Source organism: Palaemon carinicauda, chromosome 22 (assembly GCF_036898095.1).
Source record: "Palaemon carinicauda isolate YSFRI2023 chromosome 22, ASM3689809v2, whole genome shotgun sequence".
Classification (NCBI taxonomy): Eukaryota; Metazoa; Arthropoda; class Malacostraca; order Decapoda; family Palaemonidae; genus Palaemon; species Palaemon carinicauda.
In genome coordinates, this window is record NC_090746.1 from 54,701,977 (window position 1) to 54,721,224 (window position 19,248).

Genomic DNA, 19,248 nt, shown 5'->3' on the forward strand with positions numbered 1-19,248 from the left:
AGTGATGGAGATACAGAATACTGAAGTGAAGCAGGTATTGAGTAAAATGAAGAATGTAAAAGCACCAGGCCCATCAGACTTTCTAATTAAAATGGTCAAGACACTGGCTACAGAGGGGGTAGAATAGATGCTGGATTTATTGATAGCAATATGGGAAGAGGAAATAATGTCTAAAGACTGGGAGGAGAGTCTAGTGGCACCTATATTTAAATATAAAGGTGACAAATCATGGAATGCGGTAGCTAAAGGGGAATTAAACTAACAGAGCATGGTTTGAAAGTTTTGGAGAGGGTACTACATGAGAGGTTGAGAGATTGTAAAGATTGAGAAACCGCAGAATGGATTCATGAGGGGGAGAGGGATTGTGGATGCCTTCTTTATAGTAAGGCAGTTACAGGAAAAGAGACTAGAGGGAAAACAGAAGCTCTCCTGTGCTTTTGAAGATTTAGAGAGGGCGTATGATAGAATACCAAGAGAAGTGATGTTTTGGTACTTGAGGAAGACGAAAGTCCTAAAAAGTTGGTTAGATTGGTAAAGATAATATACAAAAGATCAAGGAAAAAAGTAATAATAGCTGTTGGAGAAACCAAAACCTCTGAGGTTAGTATTGGATTACACCAGGGGTCAGCATTAAGGGATTTTGACGAAGGAAAAATCTATTTCTGGGCGAGGAACCTGTGTCGCCCAGTGAAATGCTCCTTAAAGCACCATTTCAAAGGTATAAATACTGCTAAATATACCAGAGAAAAAAGTTGCATGGAATGCTAGGAATATATCCAGCTCGCTCACCCCTAAAGGGTGTCGGTATTAAAACTGGGGCAAGTGATCCCACTACCAGAGATCCCTTTCCAATTAGACTTCTCCCTCCTCAAAATCCCCCGTTACTACGAGGTGTCGTTCCCTACAGCTACTGCCCCCCCCCCCCCCCCCCCCACCGCCACCACCACTACCTATCCTTCCTCCCATCATTCCTATTAGCACCCCAAGCTTGGGCCAGCCTAGGGTGAGGAAAAAGGAGGGAGGGTTCACTGGGCGACACAGGTTCCTCGCCCAGAAATAGATTTTTCCTTCGTCAAAATCCATTTTCTGGACTCAACCTGTGTCGCTCCGTGAAATAGTAATAGAGAATTGGTCCTATAAGCTTTGAAATACACAAAAAGTTAATGAACTAAATCAAAAATAGAGTAATTCAATTAAGCGTGTTTTACTAAAATCCTTAATATACCAATCTCTTAATTACACCTCAAATCAAGGTCAATGTTAAGGTAGGGGGGAAAGGGAGGCCGCCCTGCTCCTTATTAGGAGACAAGGCACTAAGAGGGAAAATATATATGAAGATAGGACCCTGTTATAATGGTTGTCTTAAATCTGGAGGAACCACTATATCTTTTTAATCTTGGGCAATGTGGTACAGATTCCGGCTTGGTTCTTTAAATAAAGTACAGAATCTATTGTCTGATTCCTTTCAGGGAAATGGTTCCTCCATCCTTTCTAATAAACAAAGGTCCCGAAGGTCTATTTAAATAGTTTTCCAGAGTGATAACTGGGCACAGAGATAGATCCTGTGGAAGTGGGACAATCTTCCACGGGGACCATCTATTCTGAGGACCCTCATTCTTTTCTAAGAATTTTCCATCTAGAGAGAATAAAATTCCACCAGAAGAAAGAAATCAATATGATTTGGTTCTCTAGATAATGCTGAGTGTTCAGATAATCTGGCTCCTGAGGCTAAACTTATCAAAAATAACGTCGTCCTAAGAAGCGCTATATAAGTGCATGAGTCAATATCAGAGTCAAAATCTAGATCAAGGACATCATCTACAATCCATGAAACAGACGAAAAATACGAATCTGTAAGATTAAAATTGTACCCGATCTGAAATATTTTCTTTAAAGCAGATTTAACCATAGTAATAGTATTATTGGCTAGACCTCTTTCCAAGAAAGTTCTGAAAAAGGTAACTGCCAGATTCGTAGTCAGCGTCCGAACCTCTGAGTCTTCCAGAAATTGGCTAACTTCCTTACATCAGAATCATTTTCCAAAGGGTAGAACCTCATATACCTGACACTAGGGACAATGTGTTAAAAAGGGTTAATCTCAGCATCTCTTTGTGCTGCAAATCTCAGATAGTCCATAAAGTGAAGGCACTCTGAATCCGTGAGGAAGCAGACACACTGTGAGATACAGTAGTACCATCCGTGCTAACTTGGTTCAGGAATCCGCCGAGGTCGGAGTCCTAGTTCCACCAAGATTGGGAACCAGTTGCATTGGCCAATTGAGGGCTACGAGGGCAATCCAACCTTTGAAAGTCCTGAGCATGTCCAGGACTTTTAATAGCATGGTTAAAGGTGGAATCAGGTAAATCCTCCGTCAGTTGTTCCAATCTATGGACATGCCGTTTGTGACATAGGCCAGAGGGTCCAGGTTGGGGGCCACATGACATTGTGGCTTGTGGTTGGATTCCGTGGCAAATAGGTCTACTTGGAGACCCGGAACCTGTTGGCAGGTCCAGTTAAATTACTTTTTTTTTTTTTTGGCCAAGGACCATTCCGACTCCTGCGGAGGTGTCCTTGGTAGAATATCCTCAACCACATTTCTAACTCCTGCCAGGTGAACAGCTTTGCCATTGAAAAGATAGCTACCATCACTTGATTTGGAACCTCCCTTGTTAATGCAGTGGACTATCACTTGGCTGTCTAGAATTAGACTGATATGTTGTTTCTGTGACAGGGAAAGACTTATTAGAGTCAAGAACATTTCCTTGACTTCTAAGATATTGATGTGTAGTTGTCGGAGTGCCACTGTCCACAACCCCTGGACCTATTTGTATTGGGAATAGCCTCCTTAAACGCTTAGGGAGTCATCTAAATGGACCACCAATGTTGTCGCTGGGAATCGTAAAGGTACTGAGTTTGCTAGGTTTTTGACCTTCGTCCATTGTTGAAGTTTTTTCCCCATAGTGTAGGTGGAACCCGAGAAATTTTGTCTCGATATTTCTTGTTCTCTTTGGACCGCCAAACTCGATTGATGTCTTCTAGATTGACTCTCAGTAATGTGTCTGTTACTGAGGAAAACTGGAGTAACAGTAAACCTAGGATTCTTTCTTGGTTTCTCCGGGTCGTTAGTTTGTCCTTGAGAGATCCTCTTGTGTTTCTTACTATCTCTATCCTCTTCTGTGGTGGAATCAACCGCTTGTGTGTGGTCAGGATCCATTAAAGACCTAACCACTGGAAGCACGTTGCTGGAGAAAGACGGGACTTTTTGAAATTTATTCGGAAACCTAAGTATTCCAGAAATTTTATTACTTTGCCCGACGCCTTGTGGCATTCCTTGATGCTGTTGGCCCAGATAAACCAACCGTCTACTATGAGATTCAGGGCCTCTGTAACACGGTTTTTTGGACTTTGCTCCTTATCAAAGCATCGGATGTAGCTGAAAGTTGACATATGTATATTTTACAACCACACACAAATTTTGTCAGCATCATCAATAACCTAAACCCTATAGTTTTAATTTTTATAGAGTAAAAATGATCTAGCCGACGCCATGGCCAGTGATAACGAGCCAAGAGTCAAAAACATTCATTACGTAAGCAATGTAAACACCTTTTGACAAAATTTTGCCCCGCCCATCCACCAGACACCCATTCACTATGTTCCATCGGCTCTGAAACCCATAACAGTCAAGAATGGCTAACAGGATTTGGAATTGCTCCCGTGGTTGCAAAACTGCATTTGTCTTACGACTTGCAACTTTATACAGGCAAGAGAAAGCCCGTGGCCATATTTACTATAGCCTGAATAGGTAATTATTCAGTTTTTAGTTTAAATCCAATGTTTATGGTCTGATTTGTATGTAGCGTAACATGATTATAATACTTGCAATGTCATTCAGGCTTTTGAACATTTCCATTAGCTATTCACTATGCCACCAAGAGAGAGAGAGAGAGAGAGAGAGAGAGAGAGAGAGAGAGAGAGAGAGAGAGAGAGAGAGAGAGAGAGAGAGAGAGAGAAAGAGAGAGATTGTATGTAAACAGTCTTTATATAACTATTTCTGGGCTCGAACCTGTGCCGCCCAGTGAATAAGCTCCATTTAGCACTTATTCTTAGGTAATTTACTGCTAAATATACCAGAGAAAAAATGTAAAGGAGTGCTAGGTTAACTAGCTCGCTCACCTATTGGTGTCGGTATAAAATTGGGCGTATAATCCAGAGGTCCCGCACTATTTAGATTCATCCACGACAGAAACCCCAATAGAGGAGAGCCGTTCAACCTCACTCGGTACTACTAACACTGCATCCGCTCAGAACTCAACTCCTTTTAGCACGTCTTGTGTTGTAACCCGCTTTTTTGTTGTGCTCTCGTTTTTCCACTTATTTTCATTGGATTATGGCTTCTTCGTCGGTTTCCCAGGAGACACCGTCTAAGTTAAGTACCAAGCTTGGTTTTGCTGTGTTTTGAGCAACCTAGATCGTTTAATATTTGAATTATAGGAGTTTATTCTCTTCGTTCATATTGATCTTGCTTGATTCCACTTACAGTTGGTACTCCTGTTTTGAGAGCTTTTAGTTTCACTCGCGGTGTTACTATATGTATTATTTTTATTATTTTTATTATTAAATTTTATTTGTTATTGTGGATATTCATTATTTAACGTTTAGAACCCTCGTGGTTCACTTTTTGGGCCGATATCATTTACGTATCGTTATGGCTGCCGACCTTCGTTGCTAGGCGGCAATGTTATTTTTTAAGCCATCAGGTGTGTCTTTTGTGATTTAATTATTATGTTGCATGCCTTGCCCAAAAAATTTTTATGTGTTTATTCTATATTATCAACGCTATCACTATTATAATGAATATTGTGCTATTACTCCGTTTGATCTGTCTGGTTGGGGATCGTCAGTTGGTAGCCCGCTGCTCCGTATCACGTGATCCTCCCCCATGCTCCCCCTCTCGCTAGGTGGGCGGCTAGGCTTCTCTCCCCCCCTCCCCTAGGGGACCGTTGCCTTCCCTCCTTTTAGAGGGGGTAGTTCAGTGTTTATGGACTTTGTCCTCCAGGTGTCCCGGCGGGTTCGTCTCTGTCTAGTCTGGTTGGCCACCGGTCAACAGAGTTGGATCCCGGTGCACCCTATTTTATATTCACTTATCACACTGGTTTATGTTATATGAAACCCTCTGGGTTCGGTTGGCGGTTCTTATCTACAGTTCCGCCCCCCTATTAATTTATAACAGTTCCTATGATTATATATAATGATTATATGACAGATCACTATCCCGGAGTTCCTATACGAATTGGTTTTGGATACTTTTATTTCCCGGCCCGGGGCTTAGCCTCGCCCCGGGAAATCAGACACCATGTGTCTTAATTTCTTGTTGTTGCATCCTTTTTTATGCTCCCGGCTCGACCGGAATGGATGGCTATACTTTAGTCTTAAGCTAGACTTATGTTTAGGCCCGGGTCCTCCGGACCCGCCCCTACTTAAGAATATTACAGTTAAGCTCTAATCTTGTGTTAGGCTTATGTTAGGCCCGGGTCCTCCGGACCCTCCCCTACTTAAGAGAATTACAGTTTCTCATATACTATTCTTTTTATAGATGGTGCATTGTCAGACGACGGCCTGTGCAGCTGTTCTACATCAGCCCTGCGGCCATACCGTCTGTCGGTCTCACGCCCTCTGCGGAGTGCAGCTGGAGGATGTCGTGGTATGGCACCCGGATAACTGTGTGGTCTGTTTTGACCTCGTTACCACCCTTGGATCTGACTCGGTGAGTCCCGTTGGCTATGTTGCCTTCTTATTTATCTTACCTTTTTTGGCATACATACACTATTTAGTAAGATATCTATGGTCTTGAAGGACCACTGGGAGTCTTCCCTTTTTAATTCCCACTATTATTTCAGGCATCCTCGGAGCAAAAGTCTGCGGCTCGGGCCACACTGAAAGTGTGGGTTGGTGGTTTTTGTCCGGAACGTGAAGTCCAAGCGGCCGTACGTCCTCTCCGAGGACTACTGTTCCTTGATTTACCCCAACGCCAAGTCTTCAGCCGCTGTGGCTAGGCATGTTGCAGCTCCCATCATTGCCCACATTGATGCCACCATAGCGGGGTTCATTGATCCAGAGCAGGATCCGTCGGACGCCCCCGGAGATCTAGAAGACAATGTTGCCTCCATGAACCTTGACGTGGAACCCATGTTATTGGATGATCCAGATACAGGTAGGGTGGTAAGTGAGGCAGGTGTTTCCGGCGCTGAGATTCCTATCCTCAGCCCCTCTCTTTCTTCTTCATCTGATCGCTCTTCCTTTCATGGTTTTTCTGGGGACCGTGATTCGTCCCAACGATCACACTCGGTTCCCCCCAAGAATAAGTCTAGAACCTTACCTAAAGCTCGTAAGCCTCATAAGGCTTCTCATGGTTCTAAGCAGAATACAAACCTGTCATCTAAGGCTTCTGGCTCCTCCTCTAAGTCTCGCGACCCGGGAGTTCATTCCGCCACTCCTGCTGCTAGCCCGGGCCTTTCCGAATCAGCCATGCTTCGCATCGTGTCGGAGATGCAGGCTAAGTTGGTATCAGAGATGCAGTCTAAGATGGACACGATGTTCTCTAACATCGGTCAGAGACTTGGGGCATTAGAGCAAGGTGCTCCGGAGCGAGTCCAAAGCTCTCTCATCCCGGATGCCTCTAAGCTCCCGCCGTTTGCCAAGAATAACCCTTGGCGTATGGCTCTTCATTCCCCGTTCTCAGACGGAATGTTAACTTTGGAGGGTCTTGGCACTCGTCCCCTAGAGGACTTTGAATTCTTTCCTCCTGGTCTGGCATTTCCATTTCATGGTTATGCCAGGCTTACCGAGGAAGCTTTGGTTCGGTTAGACAAGGTCCCCAAAGAGACAGTCATCTTCCCTAAAGAGCAAGCCCAATCTGTGTGGGCCAGATTCCTGAATGACATCGGCTGCACCAACACCATGTTGACGCCTTATAAGAGCTCCTTCACAATGTTCTTAATGGACAAAAACACCGTGACTCCATGTGTCAATAAGGTAGCAGAGCTTGCCTTCCAATATGCTCTGGAGGAGAAGCCCTTGCCTCCCATCCGAGAGGTGGATCCAATCTCCCTCCTTCTTCCTTCAGGCATTGAGTGTTGGGACAACGTCCATACCACCTTTACCTCTGGCAAGCTAGCAGCAGACTGTGCTTCAGTAATGTTTAGTGAGCGGCTTCCCCGTCTCCCGGAATCCCTCATTAAACAGGAGTATGATTCCCGCCTACGCGTTGGCCGTACTCTGAACTTGGCCACTTCCACGGAGTCGATAGCCTTGACTTACGATACTGAGAGTATTTTTAAATCTCTCAACAAGGCTACGTTGCAGTCATTATACTATGACCTGTATGACTTCGCTACTGCTAAACGCAGGTGTCGCAAACATGTCCTGGCAGAGGCGACTATTAGGCATGAACCTAATAAGCTTATCCGGTCCTCCTGTTGGGGTCCAAATCTTTTCCCTGAGGTTCTTGTAGAGGAAGTCTTGGCGGAGGCCACTAGAGTCAACCAGAGCCTTAAAGCCCGTTGGGGTTTGACTCCTAAACGTAAATATGACCCTGCAAATTACCAAGCCCGGGGTAGGAAGAAGCTCCGTCCATATACCTCCACCCAGTTCAGGCAACAGCAGAGTGGTTCGTCCAATTTCCGGCTGCCTCTTCCCCCATCTCCTGTTGCCCCTGCACAGCCTTCCACCTCTCAGGCTCCTTCGGACGACTATGTCACCGTTCTGCTCCCTAAGAGCCAGCTTTCCGGTGCCTCCGCCACTTCTCCTGCCTTTAACCAGTCTTATGAGGCTCATAGCTCTTCCCAGAGTTATGGTAGAGGTAGAGGCTACCACCGTGGTTCTAACCAGAACAAAGGCAGGGGAAGAGCCTTTCGCAGGGGAAAGAACTTCCGAGGCGGACGTGGAGGCAACTCCTCAAACCAATACTGAGGTGCAGCAGGTAGGGGGGAGGCTCTATGCCTTCCGCAACAAATGGAGGTTCAGTCCCTGGGCTTTCAGTATCATCTCCAAGGGACTGGGGTGGAGTTGGATTCAAGGACCTCCTCCTCCGAACAAATTTCATCAACATTCCACTCCGGACCTGGTCGAATTTGTCCAGGATCTTTTACAAAAGAACGCCATACAAGAAACGAAACACCTGAAGTTTCAAGGTCGGCTGTTCAGTGTCCCGAAGAAGGATTCAGACAAGAGAAGAGTGATTCTAGACCTATCCCTTCTCAACTTGTCCATTCAATGCGACAAGTTTCGAATGCTTACCGTCTCGCAGGTGAGGACCTTACTTCCCCGTGGGGCCGTCACCACCTCTATCGATCTTACAGACGCCTATTATCACCTCCCGATAGCGAGACACTTCCGTCCGTATCTAGGCTTTCGCTTAGGGGACAAAAGTTACTCCTTCAAGGTGATGCCTTTCGGGCTCAACATCGCCCCAAGGATCTTCACAAAGTTAGCAGGAGTCGCTGTTCAGGAACTCAGAAATCAAGGGATTCAAGTAGTAGCCTATCTGGACGACTGGCTCATTTGGTCAGACACCTCCCAAAATTGCCTAAAAGCCACTCACAAAGTCATCCATTATCTTCAATCTCTAGGCTTCCAGATCAACTTCAAGAAGTCCCGTCTTCTTCCAAAATCGAAGTTCCAATGGCTCGGCCTGCAATAGGATCTTATATCTCATACTCTGTGTCTTCCCAAACCCAAGAGGTTAGAGATTGCAAGGAACACCAAACGCTTTCTCAAAGACAAAGTAAGTTCCAGACGACTCCAAGAGAGGATTCTGGGGTCCCTTCAGTTTGCCTCAGTGACGGATCTTCTTCTGAAGGCAAAATTGAAAGATATCAATCGTGTCTGGCGTTCGAGGGCGAATCAGAAGCTCCGGGACAGGAAAGTCCGCCTTCCTCCCATTCTACGGGAAAGACTTCTTCCTTGGACAAGAGCAAACAGTCTGTCAAAGTCAGTTCCCCTTCGATTTCCGCCTCCGAAGTTAATCATTCACACGGACGCATCCTTATCAGGTTGGGGCGGCTATTCTCAGCTCAGGAAAGTTCAAGGTCTTTGGTCCCCCTTGTTCCGCCAATTTCACATCAATGTGCTGGAGGCCATGGCAGTTCTTCTAACCCTGAAACGTCTCGCTCTTCCCAAGAGACAACACCTTCGTCTGGTCCTCGACAGCGAAGTGGTGGTCCGCTGCCTCAACAGAGGCGGGTCAAAGTCAGGGCCTCTAAACCATGTTCTAGTAGCCATATTCTCCCTAGCAGCCTTGAACCGTTGGCATCTTTCAGCTGTCCACCTGGCGGGAGTCCGGAATGTAGTGGCAGACGCCCTGTCCCGGACCTCCCCTCTAGAATCGGAATGGTCACTCGATCTAAAGTCATTTCGGTGGATTCTCTCTCAGGTTCCCGGTCTCCAAGTGGACCTCTTCGCCACGGAGTCCAACCACAAATTGAGAGTATATGTGGCTCCCAATCTAGACCCTCAGGCTTACGCCACAGACGCCATGTCTCAGAATTGGGACATCTGGGAAAAGATTTATCTCTTTCCCCCGGTGAATCTTTTGCTGAAAGTTCTAGACAAGCTGAGATCCTTCAAGGGACAAGTAGCCTTGGTCGCACCCAACTGGCCCAAGAGCAACTGGTATCCTCTCCTGCGAGAGTTGAGACTATACCCTCACCCGATACCCAATCCGGTTCTGTCTCAGATAGTACAAACACGCGTTGTGTACGCTTTCTCAAACATTCAGAGCGCCCTAACTTTATGGACTTTATGAAGTTTGCGGCCATGCATGGTGCCAATATTGATCCTCAAAACACCCTGTTCCTAGAATCGGATAAACGGGATTCCACCATCCGCCAGTATGACTCTGCAGTTAAAAAGTTGGCAAAATTTTTGATAGACTCAGACGTGAACTGTATGAAATTGAACCTTACAGTCACTTTCTTTAGATCTTTATTAGAATCAGGTCTGGCAGCCAATACTATCACCACTATTAAATCTGCTTTGAAAAAGATCTTCCTAGTGGGTTTTAACATAGACTTAACCGACTCTTTGTTAGCTTCAATTCCGAAAGCCTGTGCCAGACTGAAACCGGTTACTCGTCCTACCCCGGTGACCTGGTTCCTTAATGATGTACTCAAATTGGCTTCTGATACCCTTAACAGTTCTTGCGATTACATTCCCCTTCTCAGGAAAACACTTTTCCTGGTGAGCTTGGCTTCCGGGGCAAGAATTTCTGAACTGGCAGCCTTGTCGAGAGACCCGGGTCATATTGAGTTCCTGCCTTCGGGAGAGGTCCTTCTTTCACCTAACAAATTCTTTTTGGCTAAGAACGAAGACCCTCAGAACAGATGGTCCTCCTGGAAAATTGTTCCCCTCACGCAAGACCCGTCTCTGTGCCCTGTTACTACTCTTAGGTCTTATTTATCCCGGACCTCCTCTAACTCCTCGGGGCCTCTATTCGTTAGAGAACAAGGCGGTACCATTACTATTAAAGGGATCAGGCAACAAATTTTGTATTTTATTAAACAAGCTAGCCCTGACTCTTTTCCTCTTGCACATGATATCAGAGCGGTTGCTACTTCGGTGAACTTTTTTCACCACATGAATTTTACAGACCTTTCCAGGTATACAGGGTGGAAATCACCGTCAGTGTTCAAGAAACACTACCTTAAACATTTGGAAGCCCTAAAATTTTCTACAGTAGCTGCAGGGAGCGTAGTTACTCCCAAGTAACTCACAGGTTAATGCCTTGTCTCTTTATCTCTCCCTCTTACCTGCCTCATTTATACCCTATTGTATTCGTTGGTCTCGCACCTGAATACTGTTATTATATTTGTAAATTTTTAAAACTCCTGAGTATCTGTATATATTATCACTCACGGCATTATTATACCTACTTTATTTGTCAATTGTCTACCAAGTGGATTTATGTTCATATTTAAGATACCCTTATAATTGTTTTTTGGTACTCATCTCTGATTAAAGCATCCTGTATTTCCCTTACGCTTATGTTTTTTCCTTTATTTTGCAAGTTTGGTGACATTTCTCTTGTATAGATTCACTGGGCGGCACAGGTTCGAGCCCAGAAAAGGGATTTTGACGTAGGAAAAATCTATTTCTGGGCGAGGGACCTGTGCCGCCCAGTGAACCCTCCCAGCTCCTCTCCCTTGGAGTCCCCAAACTTTGGGTGCTAAGGAGTTGGGTTCTGAGCGGATGCAGTGTTAGTAGTACCGAGTGAGGTTGAACGGCTCTCCTCTATTGGGGTTTCTGTCGTGGATGAATCTAAATAGTGCGGGACCTCTGGATTATACGCCCAATTTTATACCGACACCAATAGGTGAGCGAGCTAGTTAACCTAGCACTCCTTTACATTTTTTCTCTGGTATATTTAGCAGTAAATTACCTAAGAATAAGTGCTAAATGGAGCTTATTCACTGGGCGGCACAGGTCCCTCGCCCAGAAATAGATTTTTCCTACGTCAAAATCCCTTTTTTGTTAAAATAAGAATTTTGTGCTAAACTCTCCATCAGACCAACGTATCATCCGATATAATTTTTTTTCTTCTTCTTAGGCCGTACGACCGTGCTGGCTATGTCTTGGACATGACTGCATTTTGTAAATAAATCAGGAATAGTTTTAGGAGTTTTATTTGTACATCTAATGGGAATTTATATTAGTAAAGTGAACATAATTCATTTAGCCTTTGAAATAATTACTACATGTAGCAAAGCAAATAGTAGTAAAGATGATAATGCAATGAAGGAATGATTCCATACTTTATCTTAAGCTTCAACATCGGCAATAATATACCCAGTTGCCATAATTTGTCAACTTAATGAAATAACCTATCATCTAATGTTAAACTTAATTTCCGAGGAGGCCATGGCTTATTGCACAGTGAAAAAACATTACAAAGACTTTATGAATGGCGGAACGATACATAAATGTGGGTGGGGTATCTGTGCTAGCGTAGTAATACTACTGTAACAGTAGTGCCGCAACAGTAGTATACATGAATTAAACGTTTATGCCAACTGCTGGGATCCTTGAGGATCATTTAGCACTTCTTACAACTAATCGAGAAATGAGTTTTTATAGCCAGAATTTAAATTCTCTGATCCAACAATGCCCATGATAGCCTTCAGTGTTATCCTGAATTATAACGAGGCCAAAGTGGGTGGAGCCTCATGAAGTCATCATTCTGACGATAATTATTGGTGAAGGTTTAAAGCCAAAATACGGTGACGGCTATTTTTTTTTTCTTTTTTTTTTTTACAGTAAATAGGTAGGTAGATAAACAATAAATAAAAATTGCTTGACATTGGATATAGCAGTTACCAAATCAAGCTTGTCTTCTACGTTTTTGAAAATTACCAACTATTCCCTACACCTTGTCAATCTGATAGTGACCTATAAAGTAGACTGTAATTGCTTAGGAAACTTATTTTGGGAGTTAGACTAATAATCGAAGTGTTTTTGTATCTATTAACATATTTTGTTGGTTTGTTCATTATGACAAATATCAGTGGAGAGGTTTCAGAGTTCATAAAGGTGTACTGCTTTGCTTTTATTTAAACTTTTGTGTCATTGTTGGCAGAGGTATAGCCTTCGTTACGTATAGCCAATCATCGATCGAGAAAGAGGGAAGAAATGCCGTCATAAGTTACGTAACGAGTGCGTTCGAAATCTTTTCTCTGAGTAAATTGGCCCGTCTTCAAAAAACGTTACTTTTACATTATAAGTACCAAATTTATTCAACTTACGTAATGCAGAATATAGTCAAAATTTATGTGTAGATATAATGTGCATTCTGAAGAAGCGTTATATTTATGAAATTCATAGATAAAAAGTTATTGCGAAAAAACCGTGTTACAGAGGCCCTGAATCTCATAGTAGGTAGGCCACTAACTGTATTCCTTGAGTCCTCATCTCTTGGACTACTGTCTCCTCCAACTTAGTGAATAACTTGGTCGCTATGTTGAGTCCGAATGGCATCACCTTGAAGGTGTAAGCCCGCTTGCCTAGCATGAATCCTAGGAAAGGACGAAAAAGCCTTGCTATCGGAACATGAAAATAAACGGCTGTAAGATCTATAGAGGTGGTGACGGCCCTAAGGGGACAAAAGGTCCTCACCTCTGAGACGGTCAGCATATGGAACTACAGAAGTCGCATTGAATATATGTATTCAAATAGGACAGATCTAGATTACTCTTCGTTTGTCCGAGTTTTTCTTAGGCACCCTGAACAAACGTGCTTGAAATTTTTAAGCATATTACCTCTTTTATTGCTTTCTTTAGAAGATCTCCTGTGTAAAGTGTTAAGTCTGCCGTTGGAATCTGATAAAAACTGGTTGGTGGAGGGGGCTTTTTTCATCCATCTCCACCCCAGAACTTTCATTATGACGTTGTATGCCAATTGCTGAACGCCCAATGGCTCCGAAAGAGGTACAGCCTTCCTCCTACCTGGGGAGTCCTCTATGCAGGAAGGCTCCCCTAGCTCTACTACCTCTCGCATGCGTATTATATCCGTGAAACACTCTCTGTGTTTCGAAGGAAGGATGATACGCCGGAGACGCAATAAATGGAGTAGTGGCTATCGGTTGTTGAGGTGGTTGGCTTACCCACACATATTGATTTTGTGGCTGGGTTCTTGATGTGGAAGGCTGGCTCACCTGGGATACTGGCATTGCCTGTAGCACATCCTGAGCCTGTGGCCTTTGGAAGGACTGAAACTTCCTTGGTCATCTCCTGCCTCGTGATTGCGGTCCGGTGGGCTCAAATTTTCTTTTTGGAATTAGACCCCACCGGACTCTGAGGCTTTGGTTAACTCCAGTTGCTTCTCCAAGGGCGCTATTTACCACGTCCTCCGGGAAGAAGTCCGCTCCCCAGATCGAGGCCTTAAGTAACCTATTAGGCTCATGCCTAAAGGAGTCCTAAGTAAGACGAGCTTCCAGCAAGGGCGACGGACCACTGCAAAGTTATATGTATCACACTGCAGTGCGTGAGGCAAAGACACTGTCAGGATCTTAAAAAAGTGGCTCCTCTCGTAGACTAACAAAGTCATCTCCGTCATCGTGGCTGAGTTGACAGATCTACCCAGCCTGGTTCTTGCACCGTATTCTATCTTAACCAGAGAGTCTGGAAGTCTGGGGAGGAGTTCCCTAAACTGTGTAGTGGCACAGTCCTAGTACAGTACAATGACCCTGCCGTGAAAGTAGCTGGTGGATCGATCCAGCATTCTTGGCCTCCTGGGTACAACAGGGAAGTTAGTTCCGTCTTCCGTAGTTGCGGCGTGGGCTTGCCTTCCATATCCACCTGTAAGGTAAGGCCTACTACCTTGGTGGTACATGGTGTCGGGGTTTGCCCGTCCACCTCGAACTTAGTGTATGTATTCTTATGAGGGGTTAACTTGGTATTGACACAGTCCCACTCATTTAAAGTCTGGACCCAGTCGGACCGAGCTTGCTCGGCGCTCATATCAAGGGAAGATGAATTGTAAACCTGGTGGATATCATTCAAAATCTCCCAGACGGGGACCACCTCCTGCTATTGTCAATATGCCCTCTGAGAACGGGGCATGAAGAGCCAATCGCCACGGGCCGTTCTAAACGAACACCGGGAGCTTTGACACGTCCGGAACCACAAATTACCGTTGTTGTGGTAGCCCAGACCGCAAGGATTATCTATCATATTTTCCTGATTTTGCAGTCAATGGCCCAAACCGTCCATAGACAGCAGATGATCGGCAATTGGACCAAACTGGGACTAGACTACACTACGCAACCTCTCCATGAGCTGGCTCGAGAAGGCCACCGGACCGAAATCAAGTTCCGGCATCTGCCCTTTCGAGCTTCTTGCTCTTGACCCCTGATGAGGAGGATTAGACCCTGCCGAGTCCGTCAGTAGCTTAGAAGCCGATGATGGTCTGGTTGGGAGTGGTTTGGGTAGCCTAAAAGGCTTGCCCTCTTCGGGTAGGGCCGACCTCATACGTTTTACCTTAGAGACCACTGAGCATGGCACCCGGCATAAGATCGGCAGATCTCATGCCCACACGACTACTGCAGCACAGCAGTGCATGTTGTCTCCTGACAGCGTACCACCTGTAAGTCAATTGATACATGGGTATCATACTTGATTTTGCCGGAAAAACCGGTGACATATATAGTTAAGTTAAATCCACTGTGGATAGCTCAGCGGAGTCGTAGTCTTTCTTACCGTTTTACAATAGAACCCTAATATTCTGTTTTCCTTCTTCCACCATCTCCTGTCATCCAAAGTATTGCAACACAAAGGTTTGAAACCGGTAAAAATGGCGGCTGGATTAATCTTGGACGAGTCTGCCCTCTCCAGAGAGAAAAATTCCACTATGAAACTTCTCTCAACCTTCCATATCCCTACCGGAGTAGGATGTACTTATAGATGAATAAAGGTTGGGACAAGGAGATAAAAGGAAACCAGAACTAGAGACACCAATACTGTTGCCGGAATACTTGGTTGGAAGTATGAATTCCCACTGATGTAAATCCGGCCCGTAACCATATAAATTCAAGAATTACAAATCTCCGTCTGTAACTCTCTTCGCAACAATCATACCGCAAATATCCTGTAATATAAGAAATCAACCTACGGGATCAGAACAGTGTAAAAAATTTTATCTGAATCCGATCAAAGAAACATAGTAACTATCTCATGGATATGATTTCAAGTCATCCCTTCCCTCACGGGCCGGAAGAATATCGAAGATGGGATTCCGGGAATAGAGGGATACGCGGGACGTAGCAAGGTTCACGCTCAGTCCGGCTCGACTGGTGGCCATCCATGGCTAACCGAGGAGAGAGCGCTATTTGCATCGACTTGCAGATCGTGAGAGCTATCTCTCTCTCTCTCCCGGCTGTCTCCCTTCTCTCCTTAGTGTATAACTCAAGCCTACTTCCCGAGGTTAGGGTGCGGCGACTAAGAATTCCACCGAGTAAGATAATTTGGTATATGAATATAAAATTAACTTGTGCCGGGAATGAATGAATGAATGATTTAAAGTTTTCAGGCATCCTGACATCTAAGGTCATTGACGCCGGTAACATTTAATTTATGTATACAAAAGTAAAAAATGAAATAAAATAAAAAATTAAAGAGTATTCAATTAAAATCATAAAAATTGAATGTCATAAAAGTTAAATATTTTTCAGAAGACCTGCTTCTGAAAGAAATCTAAAAATGCCACTTGCATGGTAGGACACATCATTTCCAAGAATCTTGGCAAGGATGAACCTGCCACCCTCACCTCGAGCCTCAAACAAATATCTATTCCGCAAGATGTTATAATTGGGGCATTCGGTCAACAAATGCCTTACTGTTAGAGGTACTAAACAGTTGTCACAATACGGTTGGTGTTGGCCCTTCAGCAGAAACTCATGTGTCAACCGAGTGTGACCAATACGGAGACGACAAAGAGACGTCTCCCATTTTCGGGGCATCATATTATACCTCCAAGGAGATATGTCATTTGTTACTTCCCTCATTTTATTGCCATCTTGACTATCCCATTGCTGTTGCCATTTATTGCAAACCAATTTCTTGATGTCAGGTAAGAAATCATTACAGGGAATGGGATACCTTCTTGGCAGCAACTCGGATGCAGCCTCCTTAGCCAGTGAATCTGCCTTCTCATTCCCGGACACACCTACATGTGCTGGAACTCAACAAAATTGAACTGTTATACCTCTCCGTCCAATAAGGAAAAGCCATTCTAAAATCTTTAAAACTAGAGGGTTATTAGAATTAAAAACTTCCATAGCTTGAAGGACACTCCTTGCATCACTAAAAATTGTAAAATTACCCTCCTTCTCCAATGCTATTTTCTCAATAGCAGTTAATATGCCATACAGTTCGGCAGTAAATATGGAAGCGGTCAGAGGAAGTGCACCTCTACAATTAAAACCATTACTATGTACTCCAAATCCAACGCCAGCATCAGATTTGGAGCCATCAGTATAGATAAAAGTTGATCCTCTATGTTCTTTAACATGTTCATTAAAAAGAGACCTGGCTTCTATGTCTGACATATTCTTCTTATCTCCAATAAAATATTTACAAAAAGATATCTCTGGTAACTTCCATGGAGGCGTTGATGATACCTTGAATGGAAGTACCTTATTTCTAATTATATCCAGACTATTTAATAATCGTTTCACCCGAAAGCCTTAAGGTTGAGGAGATTTTGGGTGCAACTCAAAGTATGATGCTTGTCTTACAAGGCTTGCAGTCTGAAAGGCTAGAGAGTTAGGGAGTCTTTGCAATCTAAACCAATACCGAAGAATGGAAGACATTCGGTAAAGGTCTAGAGGTAACTCTCCAGCATCAACAAGGAGACTTGGGATAGGCGAGGTTTTAAAAGCTCCAGTAGACAATCTAATACCTGCATGATGTATCGAATCTAATATTTTTAACCGGCTTGGGGTGGCTGAAGAATATACCTCACAACCATAACTAATTTTGGAAAAAATCAAGGACTTGTATAATTTTAAAATAGTATTGCGGTCTGCCCCCCATGATGTATGGGACAATACTTTTAAGATATTCAGAGCTTCAACACATTTAGCTTTTAGCGCTTTTAGGTGAGAAACCCATGTAAGTCTACAGTCAAATATCAAACCTAAAAATTTGGTTTCCGATACACATGGTATCCGTTGACCTTTAATGTATATATCTGGGTCTGGATGTACTCCCCGGATACGACAAAAATGGACAATGGTAGTTTTACTTGTCGAGAACTTAAATCCATTCATGTCAGCCCACTGGATAATTTTATCAATAGAGAGTTGGATTTTTCTCTCAACCATTGCCATTCTAGTGCCAGCAAATGATATTGAGAGATCATCCACAAATAATGTTGAGAGAACATCCTGGGGAATGGCTGAGGATATCCCATTAATTGCTAGTGCAAAAAGGGTTACACTCAGCACACTACCCTGAGGAACTCCTTCTTCCTGGCACTTACTCTCTGATAGAGTTTCCCCCACTCTCACTTGAAAAACTCGACGTGTAAGAAATGCCTGAATAAATAGTGGCAGCTCTCCTCTCAATCCCAATTCATGAATGGTTTTAAGAATACCATATCTCCATGTGGTATCATATGCCTTTTCAAGGTCAAAAAATACTGTAACATGGTGCTGTTTGGAAGCAAAGGCTTCACAAATAGAAGACTCAAGTCGTATCAACACATCAGTCGTTGAGTGCATTTTTCGGAATCCACATTGAATCGGTGATAAAATACCTTTCTTTTCAAGGTACCATATCAGTCTTGCATTGACCATCTTCTCCATGATTTTACATAAACAAGATGTCAATGCAATAGGACGATAGTTTGCTGCTAAAAACTTGTCTTTACCAGGTTTTAAAAAAGCTAAAATAATGGCTAGTTCCCAAACACTTGGGTAACTATGATCATGCCATATTCTATTAATAATGCTTAAAATAAATAGCTTTGTATTAAAATGGACATGTTTAATCATTGCATATGGAATTCCAATCGGGTCCAGGGGCTGTATCGTTGCAATGAGCAAGTGCGGAATCAAATTCTCTTTCAGTGAAAGGAGAATTATACGACTCTTCCCTTCTTGTTGCAAAATTTAAAATTTTCTTTTCTTCAGTGCTCCTATACTGGTGACCAGGGGCTCCTTCACACTTGCTGGATACATTTGAAAAATGATTAGCCAGGGCATTGCTAACTTCATTTGCTTCAGTTACATACTGGCCATTCACCTTCAACACTGGTGGTGGGTTGGGGGTGAATTTGCCAGCTATCTTTTTTACTTTCCTCCACACAGAAGATGGTGGTGTTCTACTGTTAATGGAGGAAACAAAAGACATCCATGACTGGCGCCTTACTTCTTTCATGGCACGACGGAACTGTGCTCTACATTTCTTGTACATAGTTAAATTCTCATCAGTTCTGCGTCTACGCAATCGTGTTAAGAGATCTTCTTGTGGCTCTGTGGAGTGCAGTTAGTTCTGAAGACCACCACGGGACTGGTCGTCGTTTGAATAACCCTGTTGTTTTGGGAATTGAATTGACTCCTGCTGTATGAAGAGTTCCATTCAGTAGGTCTATGGCATCATCAACACTTTCAAACTGTTCTGCTCTCCCTTCGATTTCGCTTAGCTCGGAAAATTTAACCCAGTCTGCCTTGTCTAGATTCCAACGTGGCGATCTTTG

The 19,248-nt window shown here is 43.8% G+C and overlaps 1 protein-coding gene across 1 annotated transcript in view; it reads right to left on the minus strand.

Moving 5' to 3' along the window:
• The window catches only part of LOC137616452 (cation-dependent mannose-6-phosphate receptor-like), a 144,041-nt gene that overhangs the window by 7,646 nt on the left and 117,147 nt on the right, over positions 1-19,248 (minus strand). The gene's annotated exons all lie outside the window — the stretch shown is intronic.